At 34.7% G+C, this 16,633-nt stretch overlaps 1 protein-coding gene across 3 annotated transcripts in view; it reads left to right on the top strand.

Moving 5' to 3' along the window:
* Window positions 1–16,633, top strand: part of CNBD1 (cyclic nucleotide binding domain containing 1) — a 446,985-nt gene that overhangs the window by 1,032 nt on the left and 429,320 nt on the right. Inside the window, exons 1-2 of one of the 3 annotated variants that reach the window (XM_077771340.1) lie at window positions 2,638–2,692; window positions 15,074–15,203. The exons of 1 other annotated variant lie outside the window; for it this stretch is intronic. The gene's annotated coding sequence lies outside the window, so the exon portion shown is untranslated. Of the gene's footprint in view, window positions 1–2,637; window positions 2,693–15,073; window positions 15,204–16,633 lie in introns of those variants that run through there. One more of the 3 variants, XM_077771341.1, reaches the window with a different exon arrangement.

Consider the following 16,633-nt stretch of genomic DNA (forward strand, 5'->3'; position numbering starts at 1 on the left):
GAGCTGTCTGAAAAGTCACCTTCCTAGCTTTGGCTATGTTCTTGGGTGGTACATTTTCTTTCTGCGACAGATGAAGAACTAGGAGAGCAAGCATTCCAAGAGATCAGGAGGAAGCTTCCTGGTCCTTCCTGACAGGGCCTCAGAAGTCACAGTTCCACTGCACTCTATTGACCAACAGTAAATCACTTAAGCAGTACAGATTCAAAGTAGGGGGCCTGGTGATTGGCCTCCACTTCTTGGTAGGGGGTGTGGCAAAGTCACGTGTTAGAAGAGTAACTGTTATAGAAAATATTGTTGAAAATTTTTAGTATAATCTGTTCACCAGAGTCAGCCAACTAGTGAACAAAGAGAGAATGCTGTAGGTACACTATGCTTCTTTTCTTTTAATATTTAATCTTGGAAATCTCATGTTAACTCTAGATCAAATTCATTCTTTCTAATGATTTTAGTGCATTCTATCCATGGATCTACCATTATTTTAAAAACTACTTTCAGGACCCCTAGGTGGCCGAGTTGGTTAAGCATCTGACTCCTGGTTTCATCTGACCCCTTCCCCGTCCCTCATAGGGCTCTGGGCTGTGACAGCCTGAAGCCTGCTTGGGATTCTCTCCCTCTCTGTGCCCCCTGCCACTCATGTGCACACATTCATGCACAAGCTCTCTCTCTCACTCTCTCTCTCAAAATAAATACATATAGACTACTTTCATACTTTTGGAAATTTAGGTTTTTCCTCTTTTTTTGGCTAATGAAAAGAAATGTGATGAATATCCTTTTAGATATTTTCATGAAAGTTTGCAAGATTATCCTTTGAGTAAATTCTTTGAAATGGAATTGGTGAGTGAAAGCACATGTGCTTTGACATATGCATAAGTTTTTGATAGATATTGCCAAATTACCTCTCCAAAGGCCATACTAATTTACCTTGTTATCAAAAGTGAACAAAAGTGCCTCATTTCCCACATCTTGGTCCGTACTTGGTATCATACAACTTCTTTTTTTTTTTTAAGTTTTTTTAATGTTTTATTTATTTTTGAGATAGAGAGAGACAGCATGAGCAGGGGAGGGTCAGAGAGAGAGGGAGACACAGAATCCGAAACAGGCTCCAGGCTCTGAGCTGGCTGTCAGCACAGAGTCCAACGCGGGGCTCGAACCCACGAACTATGAGATCATGACCTGAGCGAAGTCGGATGCTTAACCGACTGGTGCCAACTTCTTAACATAGTTACTAATTTGACAGATGGAAAATAGTATCTCATTGTTATTTTGATTTCCCTTTCTTTATGTATAAATGAAACTGAGCATTTTCCCTTATGGGCTTTTTAAAATTTCATTTTACTTGGAGGCATGAGAGGCCTATTATCTGTTCATATTATCTTTTCTTCTTATTAATATGAGCATTTTAATATTAAAAGTTAGTGTTTTTTTTCTGTCATATATATTGCACACTTCCATCCATTTTGTCATTTGCTTAAGGTATTTACTTGCCATGATTTTAAAAGATTTTTCTGTAATTTAAGTGATTAATCTTACATATTTTAATGTATGGGTTTTAGTTTATTCTTAGAAAGTTCTTCTTACTAAAATTGTAAATATACACACATATATCTTTCTAGATCTTTTGTGACTTTAGCTTTTGTTTTAATGTTTAAGTCTTTGAAACATCTGGTATTTGTTTACAATTACTAATTTATTTCTGAGGAAAACATCAGCCAAAGAGGATAACTGACTTTCTTCAGTCACACAGCTAGTGAATGTCAGTGTGAAAACAAGAACCACAACTTTTTTATATCTATAATCTGACATTTTTGCTGAAGGTTACAAGATATGGAATCCATTCTGTCTAGTTTAATTAGGAAAGGGACTTTTTAATGGAGCTTATATAGCTTACACTACCTCTGAGAGGGTCACAGAGATGCCGAGGTAGTTTGGCATCACGATTGCCCAACCATACCTGAAAACTTCTGTAACGAAGACACTGTTGGTGCTGCTGCTCACTGCAGGTGATAATTAGGACTGGACACTAGTTCTATTACTGATGCAATGATACAATCTACCACTAGAGGCAACCAGCTAGTGAACATTACACAGGTTTAAAAGACTTACTAAATACTTTTGCCACTTAACTTTCCAGAAGATCAGTTCCCCAGAGTGAAGCCTCTGTTTTACATCACTAAATTACAAACCCAACTCCATTTGGTTTGTTTGATTGGCAAAATTTAAGCCACATGGTTATGCCTTAGGTGTAAGGATCCTGGGAATGAGGAAAACTGGACTTAAAATAGGTTGGCAGCTATGAAGGTCCACCTCAGCCTCCATCCATTCTTTTCTGATTTGTTACAAAGTTTTATGTTGTTTCTTGGGAATAGAGATATATCTGTTCAATACATAGTTCCTGAGAAAAGTAGAGTTTTCTAATACACTACTGACATCAGAGATTCCTCTCATGGCTTTTTATCAGGAGACAAAAAGAAACTTGAATGCAGTAGTCCCCCCTTATCTGTGGTTTCTCTTTCCATAGACTCAGTTACCAGCAGTCAACTGCAGACATATGGTCAGAAGCTCAGTAGTAGCCTCATGCTATGTCACAATGCCTACCTTATTCACCTCACAACATCTACTAGGTGTCTTGAATCATATCTCCCATAGATAAGGATCGACTACTGTAAATCTGTTGGTTTTGCCTGCAGATGAGGTGAATACACTTACAGTAGAGAATTTTCAAGCTGAATAATTCATCTGAAGTTGTGTTTTTAGAATTAAGCATAGATAGAGTTAATTCAAATATGATTTAGTTATTTTTACTCAAAACTAAATATTTGAAAACTTAGATCCAATTTAATACACCCTTGTTTAACATCTATTATGACAAGGCCCCGTGCTGCTCTCTGTATTCACTGACGTTGGGAGAATTCTTTTATATCCTGTAATAACATTTTCAAGTTATATAGCTTAGTATTCAGGAAGAGGAAGAGAAAATACAATTGTTCATATTAAAAGCATCTAATTTTGGCAACTATTTGATGGCCTTTTGAACCAAAGTATATTTATTGCTACCACAAAATAATGAACATAGTCATAAAGAAAGAATACATATATAAAATTAAATAGAAATGATTAATCTCTTAAGGCATCCTAGTTGTATATTGAATTATTAAGTAAAAAAATGTATTAACAATATGCTTGTCAGCTTTAGACTATATTTTTCTTTGTAGCACTACTAAATGTGAAATTTTGAGCCTCACTGAGTCATAATTTAGATATTCAGTTGGCATATATAAGATTTTTACCCTTAAATTTATTACTGTGACTATTTTTATTTGTTACTTACATTACTTTTCTATAAGCATGAGCCATTATTAAAGAACATCACATCTAGGTATGTGAAGACAGAAAAAGTTTGTAATAGAAACACAGTAAGAGACTCTAATCACCCTGGGGTGGCTTAGTCAGTTGAGCTTCCAACTTTAGATTTTGGTTCAGGTCATGGTCTCATGATTCGTGAGTTCAAGTCTTATGTGGAACTCTGCACTGGAAACCTGCTCTCTACCCAGCTCTCTCTCTTTCTCTCTCGTAAATAAATAAACATTAAAAAAAACCTCTAATCACCTTTTGACTTTTAAAAAAACTTTCATGGATAATCTATTTTCAAATTGAACATATTTTGATTAAAAAATCATTATTATCAACTCTATTATCATCTATAATGTAAAGGTATTTTTAAGTGGGTGAAATAAAACAATGAGTGAATACACTTTTCTCCTCAGTTATTAGGGGTATATATTTTTGTATGGGAAATTTTTGGGAGTGGGTCAGTTATGGTCAGGTGTGCAACTGGACTTCAGAGTCAATGCATAGGAAGGGAAGTAGATGAAACAGAAATAAGTTATAAAATATAACTTGTAAAAATCATATCCTTTTATAAAACATAGAATCATTATTTTAATAAAAATTCTAAAGCCTTCAGTGTCACAGGTAGAAAGCTAACTCAGGTAAAGTAAAGCAGGGCTATGCATCCATGTAGTTATTTATCCTATATTCCAGAAAAGTGTCATGGAGTACACTTTATCAGTGTGATGATTAAGTTTCCAGGTTTACTAATATTTTTAGCAAGATTGCTTAAATGGCTTTGTGCCTTGTTCGTAGTTCAGTATTTGTGACTGTGTTCCCATCAAATAGCCTCTCATGAAAGTATTCTGGACACTGAGAGCTCATATGTTAAGTGACTAAGGTTGAAGAAAAGGGAGGAGTCCACATGCTCATAATGCATTAAACAACCAGAAGAATAGACTGGAACTGGATAGCTAAAATTGGATTCCATTATGTAACTTTAGTAGTAGTGGTAACATGTAATTATAGCTAAAACTGACTAATGCTTTCTCCATTTAAGTATCTGTGGCCAACCTTTAGATGTATTGCCATGTTTAACATTCATAGGAAGTTTGTGAAAGCTGTGGTTTTATTATCCCTGTTGAAGATTGGGAAACAAAATCTTTAAGAGTTTAAAAATATACCCAATGTTATATGGGCAGAAAATTACTGATCTGGGATTCAAATCTAGTTTTAAAAGACTGCAGAACTCCAACTCCAAATCACTGAATTTTACTTCTCTTTCCATAGCATCTTTTTATGCAATAAGTATATCACTACTCTAGACCTCTTAAAGTGGAGAAAAAAGTCAAGGGGAAATTTGTTCTACTTTCAAAGTTAAAAATTTAGTCCCTAGGAAGAGTAGACTATTCTAGTCAAGATAGATATAGTACTGAGTTTTTATTCATTCAATTAATTAACATTTATTTAACACCAACAATAACTCAGGCCTTCTACATAAGATATGATCCCTTTTCCTAAAGTGATTATATTCTAATAGAGAGATAAAAGACAAGTAGGATTTCAGAGATCCCATAATACAAATCTGATCAGAGAAAAAATGAAGCCAAAAATAAAAAGTGATTATATCAGAATACAAGTGGTAATGGTTGTGGAGTTGTAGTTTCCTGAGAAGAAAATTAAGAGATAAATTCTTTAAATGAGTCTTCACAGGAATATATGTCTTTACCAGACCAACTGAGGGTAGGGGATAGCGTAGGATGAGGATTATTAGGTAGCGCTGGTCAGGGACAGAGATGGGGCTAAGGAAAAAATCTTGGATAGAGGAAACTGTTAGAAAAGATATGGAGACGTGGAAGAGCCATTGACTGTTCTGGACAGAGTAAAATCTAGGAACTCATTTTAAAAGGTAAAAGAAGAAGGAGAAGGAGAAACAGTAGAAGGAGGAGGAGATGGAAGAGAAGGAGGAAAAGGAAGAGGAGGAAGAGGAGGAAGAAAGGGTGAAAGATAAACCTGGAAAGCAAGTCAAGAGTTTTGATTTTAATCTGTATGATGAAATGAGTTACTGATGAGTTTTAAGCCATGAAAAAAAATCATTAAATTTATCTTCTGGAAATATCACTGATATATGAAAGATAAATTTGAATTATGGGGGAAGTCATATGGAGATTTAGCCTACAGAGTAGAAGAAAGATAGATGAAATATCTATGAGGTATGAAAATAAGTTAACTCCCATCCCCAAATCATGTGATCATTATAATTGCATACTTACAGGAATGTATTTAATTAGCACAGCACAATGTCTGGCAACTAACACATACTCAGTACATAGTTGGCTCAGAATTATGGCCTTGAGGTAATTTGAAGTAAAGAAAGAATTGTTCAGTAGAATGAATTTTCAGATGATTTTAGGGGATCGTGGGAACCTTAACACATTACCCTGCACAATCTTCGTCACTTACTTCTGAGGAGTACATCATCAAGATGAAACTGAACGAAATGAAAAATATATTGCATTGGTGTTTCAAATGTCACTACACAGGCCCAGTAGGAGAGGATGGAGAGGGACTTAAAATAATCAATTTATGACTTTGTTTGCAAAAACTTCCCTTTGACAATAGCTTTTGAGTAAATTACCTTCTAAAATCTCTAACTACTTTGGGAAATATGGTTTTCTGTTATAAAATCACTTTTGAACCTGAGAGAAATAAAAGATTTAATGTGTCTTAGAATCATAGTTGCAAATCTTCATGTGGTACTGGTTATGCTCTCTGAAATGTATCCTCCAGCTATGTCAAATAATTTATTTGTTTTAAAAGTGAAGAATGCTTCTGGATTAGAATGACAAATCTCACTTCATTTCTCACTCATAACATATGCATATCCATTATTGTACTGTTGTTTTTTATCAGTGAAATTATGAAAATCTATTTCAGGGTTCTTAGTAAATAACAGTTAAAAGGTGATAAAGTTTGCTTTGTTGTTTAGATTCAAATTATGCTAGAAATGATTAATACTTGGAAGGAGTGCCTGAGTCTGTCCCAATTCAAAGAGCATAGCCATCAACGGGGAAAGTGTCTGTAGACACCTTTAGGTTTGTACATACATAATGCATAATAGAACCATCAAGCCTGGGCAGTACTCTTGCCTCAGTCCTCCTTGAAATCACCCCAGTATTCTAATAATTCACTCTTTGAAAATAATCACAGGTTTGGGGCTCTGGGGAGGCTCAGTCATTTGAGCACACGCTCTTGATTTTGGCTTAGGTCATAATCTCACGGTTGTGAAATGAGCCCTGAGTCCCAAGTCTACCTCTGGGCTGGGTGTGGAGCCTGCTTAAGATTCTCTCTCTCTCCCTTTCCCTCTGCCCTTCCCCAACTTGCGCTCACTCATGTGCTTGTGCTCTCCCTCTCTCTCAAGATAAAATTTAAAAAAAGAAATAAATTAATGGCAGGTTTAGGCTGCGACCTTATTTCTAGGTTTCGAGGAGACAAAACATTTTCAAGGTACCAGAGATATTTCCATGAAAAATAATGAATGTATTTGTATATCCATTAGCCAAGATGGAAGATACTTCCTTACTGCTTACCAAGGTCATGATTTTCCTTTGATTTTCTTTTGGACCTTATGCTAAAATGTTGCCATTTTGAATTTTATCTTTAATCAATCATTCCTTCTTATTTGGCTTAGAAAAATGCTCACATTTTGCATATCTAAAAATTCTTTCCCTTAAGAATTTTTGAACACCAAAATTAATAATCTTTCTCTTTTGCTTTTTTCCTTACTGTAATAATTGCTGCTTCCCAATCTCTTATTTCTGGGAGAAACAATAGTTTTCTATCATTCAAACATCAAAACTGAATCATTTCCACTCCTTTACATTCAAAGTTCTTTTCCAATCAGTCACATAGTCTATAGATTTTTACCTATCAGTTATTTTTCTGTATCTTCCTTCTTTTTGACCTTGTTGTCCAGATGAAACTTTCATAATCTCTTATCTGAATTATTGTAATTGTCTTTCTTGGGGGGTGGTGGAGATTTTTACTCTACCCTTCAAACTTCTTCTGGTTAGTCTGAGAATTAAATTGACATGAGACAGATTAACAGGAGAAAATTTAATTTTGTATGTATGGGAATCCTCATAAATATAAGATGTTAAAGACAAGCAAAATGGCATATATCTGTCATCTGGATCTAAGAAGAAAGGGTTATGGGCTGAGACTTCAAAGGGAAGGGAGGCAATTCACAGGAGGATGGAAAACAGTTCACAATTGGTAAACAAATATTTGCAGGGCCATACAGAAACAATGGGACATAGAGAAGAATTTTAACAAATAGACTTTGCTAAATTCCATCCTGTTCACTACACTATTGTACTGTAGTTATCTGTGGTGATATTTTTTTTTTTAATTTAATGTTTATTTTTGAGAGACAGAGTATGAATGTGGAAGGGGCAGAGAGAGAGGGAGACAGAATCCTTGAAGCGGGCTCTAGACTCTGAGCTGTCAGCATACAGCCTAATCTGGAGCTCAAACTTATGAACCATGAGATCATGACTGAACCAAAGTTGAAAGCTTAACCAAATAAGCCATCCAGGCGCCCCTACGGTGACAGTTCTTATCCGAGATTTAGGTTTGCCACCTAAATTCTTCTAGGCAGTTGGAGGAAAATCAAAGTTTCTTCCTGAGTCTTTGGGCTTTTATTGTTTTCAGCTCAAAATAATCTTGTCGGAGGCCGCGCCAGCTCCGACAGGTCCAGGGGTCCCTGAAGNCTCAAATGTTCACTGGCTCTGAACACCTACACCTTCCAATTGGTTTCTTCACTTTAGAACCCCTCTCTTTAAGCTATTCTAAAGAAAGCTGCAGGATTAATCCTCCTAAAGCACAGCCCTGAATACATAATACTTTATGCTAATAATGATAATAACAACAAAATTCAATTGTTTCTCATTGTCTTCTGAATTCTTTACCTAGAATCTGTAACCCTTCCAATTATGATCTATTTTCAGTTATATTTCTCATTTTTCTCTTTTGTGCATCGTATTTGCTTTCTCATTTTATTCCCTCTTCCAGTCACCTCAGGCTCTATGCTTTTTTTGTTCTTTCTCAGAAATCCTGTGCTTTTCTATCTTTGCCAATTGAAATCTTATCTGTCATTTAAAACTCATCCCAAACCCCATCCTCTCTATATTTTTTCCTCAGATTCCTTGATAAGTTGTCTCTGTCCTATGAACTGAGTTTTGAAAACAAATTTTTTTTGGTAGAAACAAATTATCTTGGCAAAAGTTTGCCTTTGATCCAGTTAGTTTCTTCTGTGTAAGTTCATTAACACAAGAAAATTTGTAACGACAGGCTGACTGCATTTATTGAACTCAGAGAAAGTTTAGTTGTAAATGGAATATCGTCATTCATCTATACAAGGCCCCCTCTTGTTTATTGATCCACTTCATGACTGTTTCCTTTTTGCCACTTATATCTTTTATTTATTTTGTTCTTATAAAATGTATACTGTTGCTTATGTGCAAACATATTGAATTTGGATAGTTTTCTGCTATATATCTAATTTTATTTCTTATTTTTTTAAATCTATATTGCAATATGACCATTTAGTTCACTTACTCTAACCAATGCCTAGTACTCTATACATGGCTGTTTTTCAGTTGGTATGCATGTGGTGGTCATAAAAGTTATTAAAAGGTAAAGATGCCTTTACAAAGATTGATAGTCTATTTACATTTTTTTCTGAGGGCTTCTTGACTAGATCTTTGGATCCATTCACAACCCAGCATCTACAGGGTTAACACCAAGCTCTTTTTTGGAGGGAATGGAGAGGTGGGAGATTTCTAGGACCCTTGATCCATTGCCAAGGCTGTTTTTTATACTGGTGCTGATATTATGAAATTTATTACATATTTTGAGCATCATCCTAATTGGTGTGAATCTACCACATTTTGCTTATGTGTTCTTTCAGTGACAGGCAACTGGATAGCCTAATTTTCTGTTGCCTCAAACAATGCTTGATGAACATATTTGTATATGTCCCTTTATTATGTATTTATTTATATTTATTCTATTAATTTTTTTTTTGAGACAGAGAATGCACAAGTGGAGGAAAGGCAGAAAGAGAGAGAATGAGAGAGAGAGAGAGAGAGAGAGAGAATCTTAAGCAGGCTTCATGTTGAGTGCAGAGCCTGACAGGGGGCTTGATCTCACAACCATGAGATTATGACCTGAGCTGAAGTCAAGAATCACACACTCAACTGATTGAGCCACTCAGGCTCCCCTGTATATGTTCCTTTATGGACATGTGTGAGAAATTCTTGTGATATATTATTTCTTGTGATACAGAATTTCTGGGTGATAAGTTGAAGCTGGATTGTTGACCCATCATCATTTGCACAGGGATGAGCAAACAAAGAAAGCCCCAGGAAAGCAATTTCCTTTTAAGCAGTAGGGTGAGATTTTCATATAATCTATGGGAGAAAACTTGATCGCATGGTCACAATTAGCTGCAAGACAGGATTGGGGATGTAGTTTCTAATTGTCTTGCTATGTGCTTGGATGAAATTATTAACCATATAAGAAAAGGAGATAGATTTTATATAACAATTAGCAATCTGCCATGCAGGAAAGGGTTAACTTAGCAGGACAGGGTTGCTCAAATTCTACATATTCTAAAGAAAAGCTTGCCTTCCAGACTGATCCTTGATCAGTTCTTGGGAGATGGGCTAGGAGTCTTTGGAATATATTGCTTGATAGATGTTTTTGTATGCCTGAGGCCCTAGTCCTTAAGATTACAGTTTGATCATCTAATTTATATAAACAGTATGATTTATGATAAACACTTGTTTGTGCTTTGTGAGGGGCTAGAGTCTAAGTAGCTGAGGTCAGTTATACAAGGAAGTACCTCATGCTGATATGTTACTGCCTCCCTCCCTCCTCCCCCCGCCAAAAAAAAAAAAAAACAGGTCTCCAGAACTCTGGTGAACTTCCCTGGTTGGCAGTATTTGGCACATATTGTCACTCATTATTGCTAGGAGAATTGAATGTATCCATGTGATTCCACTGAGAGAGGATACCTGGACACTTCCATCTGGTTTCTCCTAGAGTTTTCCCTATAAGCGTTTTCCTTTTGCTGATTTCAATTGGCATCTTTTTGCTATAATGAACCATAAATGTAACTTTAAGAGCTTTTCTGAGTCTGGTGATCTTTCTAGTGAATCATCAAACCTAAGTGTGGTTTTGGAGATTCCTGACAGAAACACAACTTTTATCCTTAAAATACTGAAAAAGAAGAAATTCATTACTTTAAAATACTTACAACCAAATGCATAAATATATAAAATTTTTAGAATTTTCCTCTTTCCCCGATGTTAAAGTTTCTGAGAATAAATTGACTATATGAAAAGTTGCATTAATTCTTCCAAATTACAAGGGAGCTCTTTAGCTCAGTGAATCTGGTGCTGAGTCGCATGAGAGAGTTATACAGCACCAAATACATCCATCCAACTCATTCAGAGTCAAACTGATCAGGACTTAGCCACTGAAGTTGGAGAGGAGCAGGCATTCTTCAAGTACAAGTTTGCCATACTTGATACGATTCACTGTTCACTGCTTGAGGGAGCCATTTTAAGGAGAGAATTGGAAAAATAACACCCTGTTATCATTTGAGTTGGCATGGAAACATTTTATAATAAGTTGGCATGGTAACCATCTTCTCCATGATCCTGAAGAACCCAAAGAATAAGAGCTTGAAATTTTGGTGCACATTTTAGAAGGTGGCTAATCCCTGATACAACACAATACTTTTCTGAATCAGATTCCTCTTTGTTCTCCTATTTATAGTTATGTACTTTTCTTAAAAAGAAATATTTCCTGCTTATTATTCTGAATATATTATTCTAACTTGAACATCTAGCACAATCAGTTTGCTTGATAACTGCCTTCAAAGATATTCAATTTACTTATATAGTGGTCACAAAAGTTTTTTTCTCTTGGACTAATGCTAATCCCTATTGGCCGTATAACCTACTATTTTCTATGTTCATTTTCACCCATTAAAAAGTATTCATTTTAATAATATGAAATATGAAACATGCCACAAAATTATTTAGTTTTGAGTCTTCAGGTATAACTGAAATCCTATTACTTAGGTAGAAGAAATAAAGGTGGATGCTTGGGTAAATAGAACATAATGCTGTCAAATACTCAATGCATACTCAGTTTATCATATCTGTTATAAATTTGAGAAGCATGGTCACAGGAATAAAAACAGAATATAAATTGTCTATGAACTCTCAAGATTTGTTAATTTAATAGTTTATGTCTATTTAGCCTAAGCTTTAGGTTGAACCATGTGAAATTGCCATTTTTATAAGTAAAAAATGATTGAATATTAGTAATTACATACAGTTCAACCCAATATATTTTTCTAATTTTTCCAGGGTATGGTGATATGGTATGATTCCAAAGCAACTAGTTCCTCAGGATGTCAGGATTCATATCTGGTTCATCTTTGACATCTCTACCATATTTAGAAGATAGCTTTCCATATAATAAAATGCATATTTATAAGGAATGTTTGTAACTTTTCTGGCTGGCTGACATCAATTTTCTTTCTTAATGGCACTCTGCCATTTTGTTTTTTTCTATTTTGTGGACTTTCCTGTCTTCTATCATTTGTAGTCTTGATGGCTGGTAGTACTGGTTAACAGTTTCCCATTAAACTTCAAAATATAGTAATAAAGAAAAAAATCTTAAAAGCAGCAAGACAAAAGAAATCTAACTTACAAGAGAATATTCATAAGGCTAGCTGGAGATTTGTCAACAGAATCTTGACAAGCCAGAAGGGAGTGGCATGACCTATTTAATATAATGAATGAGAAAAACCTGCAGCTAAGAATACTCTATCCAGCAAGCCTATCATTCAGAAAAAGAGTTTCCCAGACAAACGAAAACTAAAAGAATTTGTGACCATTAAACCAGTCCTGAAAGAAATATTAAAGGGGATGCTTTCACTGCAAAGGAGAGGCCCAAAGTGACAAAGACAAGAAAGGATCAGAAAAAATCTCCAGAAGCAATGACACAACAAGCAATAACATGACAATAAATACATATCTATCAATAATTACTTTGAATGTAAATAGACTAAATGCTCCAATCAAAAAACATCAATTCAGAATGGGTAAAACAAAATAAGACATCTATCTGCCCCCTACAAGAGATTCATTTTAGCCTAAAGACACCTGCAGATTGAAAGTGAGGGGGCAGCGAAGCATTTATCATACAAATGGATGTCAAAAGAAAGCTGGAGTAGCAATACGTACATTGGACAAACTAGACTTTTTTTTGTTCTTGTGTTGTTTGTATTCTGCTTCGGTATCAGTGTAATACTGGCCTCATAGAATGATTTTGATATGTTATCTTTATTCCATTATTTGTAAGATTTGGATAAAGGTTGCCATTGTTATTAATATTTTTTAATGTTTTCTAGAATTCACCAATGAAAAACCATGTAGTCTTGGGCTTTCTATGCTGGGGATTTTTCATTCATATTTCAAGTTGCATTCTTGTTATTGGTCTAAGAAGATTTTCTATTTCTTGGATTCATGATACAGTCTTCGTAACTTGTATATTTTTAGGAATTATCTGTTTTTTTTCCCCTAAGTTATCTGATTTGTTAGTATATAATTGTTTATCGTTGTCTGTTGTCACATTATATATTTCTGTGGTGGTTATCTGTTGTATTGTTTTATCTTTCATTTTTCATTTTGGTTTTTGAGTGTTCTCTCTTTTTCTCTTTTTTCCCTTAGTTAATGTAGTTAAAGCACTGCTAATTTTGTCTATTATAATTATTATTATTTTTTTTGAAAAACAGGTCATTATTTTCAATGTTATGTTATTGTTTATTCTGGTCTCTATTTTATTTATTTCTGATTTTTCTTTGTTGTTTTCTTCCCCCACTAAATTTCAGCTGAACTTCTTTTTTAGTTCCTTGTGGTATGTTAATTTGTTAATTTGAACTTTTTTCTTAATACAAGCATCTATGGCATAAATTTCACTCTAACATCTGCTTTTGCTGTATCCCTTCTCCAAAAAGAGTGCATTGTTGTGATGAGTACTTAGTAACATATAGAATTATTGAATTGTTATATTGTATACCTGAAGCTAATATAATATTGTATGTTAATTATACTGCAATAAAATAAATAAATAGAATGAAAAAAATAAAACCTATGTAAATGTCTGGGAAGAAGGAAAATAAATATGTCAAAGTAGAAAATGTGGTACTTGGGTTCAATATTGAACGAGGGAAAATATTTCACAAGTGGAAGGAATAAGAGGTAAGTGGATAAATATGTTTAGTCAGAAGGGATGCAGCATAGATAATGGACGTATCATTGATAAAAATTTAGTGATTTAATACAACTATTTTAAAATAGATGTGTGGATTGATGAATAATAGTGTGTAGGTTACACTGACATTTTGAATTAACTTTGATTTTTAAGGATTCTTACTTTCTCTTTTATTAATCCATGTAGGTAAATTGTGAATTCAAACTGAGGAATTTCTCTGGCTATGTTTAACATAAGATCAATGTCAGTATATCATAAATAAACCTGGTATTTCTGAAGATTTTCTGCAGAAACTCAGAACTTTCCTTAATATGAAAACGGAATTATCAGCAATGAACAAAATTGAATTTAAACACTAACCATATTATACTTTTTTTTTTTTCTATCTCTGTATGGGAAGGCACACTCTTTCCATACTTCCAGCCATTATGCTAGATAGATTATCAATTTTATATGGCTATTCCTCTATCCAAATGAAAGAAAAGTACTAATGGCCCTAGTTTCTTGTTGAGTACAGAATAATTAGTTAGTAGCCATAATATGGTCTTTTGTCCATAAAAGGACATCAGAGGGGATATTTCTCAGCTAGCACATTTGTCTCCAGGGTGGAGCTTCATGTATATAATGTTACCCAAGTAACATTTGGTGAGGATGCCCTAGTGAAAGGCAGCCAGAGTTTCAGTTGTCCAGAAAACTAACTTTCAGACAAAGATAATCTGGATTTGTGTTTAGATAGATGCTGCTACCTTAGCCAATAGCAAAAACAGAGGAGATGTCAAATCAGTAATATGCTCTGAAACAGCCATATGTTTGGGAATAGGAGAGATATTAGAACTTCCCTGTTTTTAAGTAAAGATACCTCTGTATTTATTTATTTATTTATTTATTTATTTTTAAATTTTTTTAATGTTTTATTTATTTCTAGGAGAGAGACAGCGTGAGCAGGGGAGGGTCAGAGAGAGAGAGAGTCACAGACTGAAGCAGGCTCCAGGCTCTGAGCTGGCAGTCAGCACAGAGCCCGACATGGGGCCCGAACCCATGAACTGCGAGATCATGACCTGAGTGAAAGTCGGACGCTCAACCGACTAAGCCACCCAGGCGCCCCAACCTCTGTATTTATTTTTGTCCTGGAGTCATGGAACAAATTTTTGCTGAATGTCTTCGGCTAGATAGAGCAAAACTACTCTTAAATAGATTGTCTAAACACTTCTTATGAAAGGTTTCAATTTGTCCTAAAATTTAGATGACCATCTTCAAAGAGCATTTTACTAGTCTTTTCTTTTAGAACTTGAAATCAGAAAGAAATTATCTAATATAAAAAGTTTAGTTGTTTAATTTCTGGTCAAATTTTTACTTATAATGCAGTTCTGTTTTTTTTTTTTCCTTTAAGTTTATTTACTTAGAGAGTGAGAGAGAATGTGGAGGAAGAGTAGAGAGAGAGAGGAAGAGAGAGAATCCCAAGCAAGCTCTGCATCATCAGCATGGAGCCCAACACAAGTCTCAAACCCACGAACCATGAGGTAATGGCCTGATCTGAAATCAAGAGTTGGATGCTTTACCAACTGAACAACCCAGGAGCCCCATAACTCAGTTCCATAATTAATTTTTTATACCCTTCTGCCTTTGTCATGTTGTGATAAAGAGTATAATAGCAGGAAATTAAGTAGTTTTTGCAAAATAAGATTTCTATTCTTTAAATTAGCAAATAAATCTCTTGTTTTCTCTCACTCATTTTTTTTGGAAATCATATTCACATCTTATTTTTATCTTAGACTAAGTTCATGTCTTTTATTTTACTCTTTGACTTTTTTTAGAAAATAGCTATATTCATTTAACATTCTGCTTTTCATAAGCATCTTATTTATGCTGTGCATTGTATTTGATGTTGGGTTGAAGATGTGGCCTATGTTTGAGTGATTATAGGAGATTGGATATATGCTTTCCTTTCTTAGGCACAAGGATCAGAAAATCAGTGAAATTTTTTTCTAACTTTGAACATCTGATTTCTACCATATGAGAGAAGTACTTAGACTCAACACCTCTAATTTCTAATTCCAATTCCTCTACTTACTCTTACTCTAAATCCATTGAAAACATCACTTAATCTTTCTGAGCCCCGGTTTTTACATCAATGGGATGATAATTACACTTAATACTTACTTCAGAAAGGCTATGAAGGTCAAATGAGATAAGAGTGGTGAGAATGCTTCATAAACTATAAAGTATTATATATGTGTTAAATACTGTTGCTGTATTATTTAATTAAGGCACATTGACAATTTTGAGCCCTTGAAGAAATAGATGCTTCTAATAAGTTCTGAGTAAAATAAGTAAAAATGCTTATTGTCTATTATGTTCCAGGCACTGTTTTATGGACTGGAGACAGAACAGGGAATAAAATATGTTCTCCAAAATAGACAAGATTATGTGACCCTAACTGCCTTTAAAGGATTGGATATAATTCTCTTGTCCCATTGGGATCCTTCAGAGGAAGAGCGGATCAGTCCAATTAGGCTTAGGCCTCCAAAGATAAAGGTCATAGACTGTCCTCATCATTTCAGAATGATTATTCTCCTAGAGAACAAGCTAACATTCTACATTTTCCTGTAGCCCTTTTTGTACCTCACCTGGTTCTTTGGTTTGGAATGAATTTTGTTCTCTTGACTTCAGTACTAGCTTTATCTCTATGTTTTACCTGCTTTTGACTCTTTCTGATTTCCACTGTGTTCTTTTATCTACTAATTGTCTGGATTCAGTTAACACCTAGGTCAGCCATTTGTTCCGACTAATGGCATAGCTCAATTTCACAACTGTGACCTACCCTAGGAATACCAAAGACTTAGCCTGTTTCCAATTTTGAAGTAATAAGATGATTGTAAACTCACTATTACTTCTTTCCTAGGGGGTGTTTATGTTAGCAGTTCAATTTTTGGCATAAAACACTAGATCA

Source organism: Crocuta crocuta, unplaced genomic scaffold (genome assembly GCF_008692635.1).
Source record: "Crocuta crocuta isolate KB4526 unplaced genomic scaffold, BGI_CrCroc_1.0 scaffold235, whole genome shotgun sequence".
In the NCBI taxonomy this organism is placed as follows: Eukaryota; Metazoa; Chordata; class Mammalia; order Carnivora; family Hyaenidae; genus Crocuta; species Crocuta crocuta.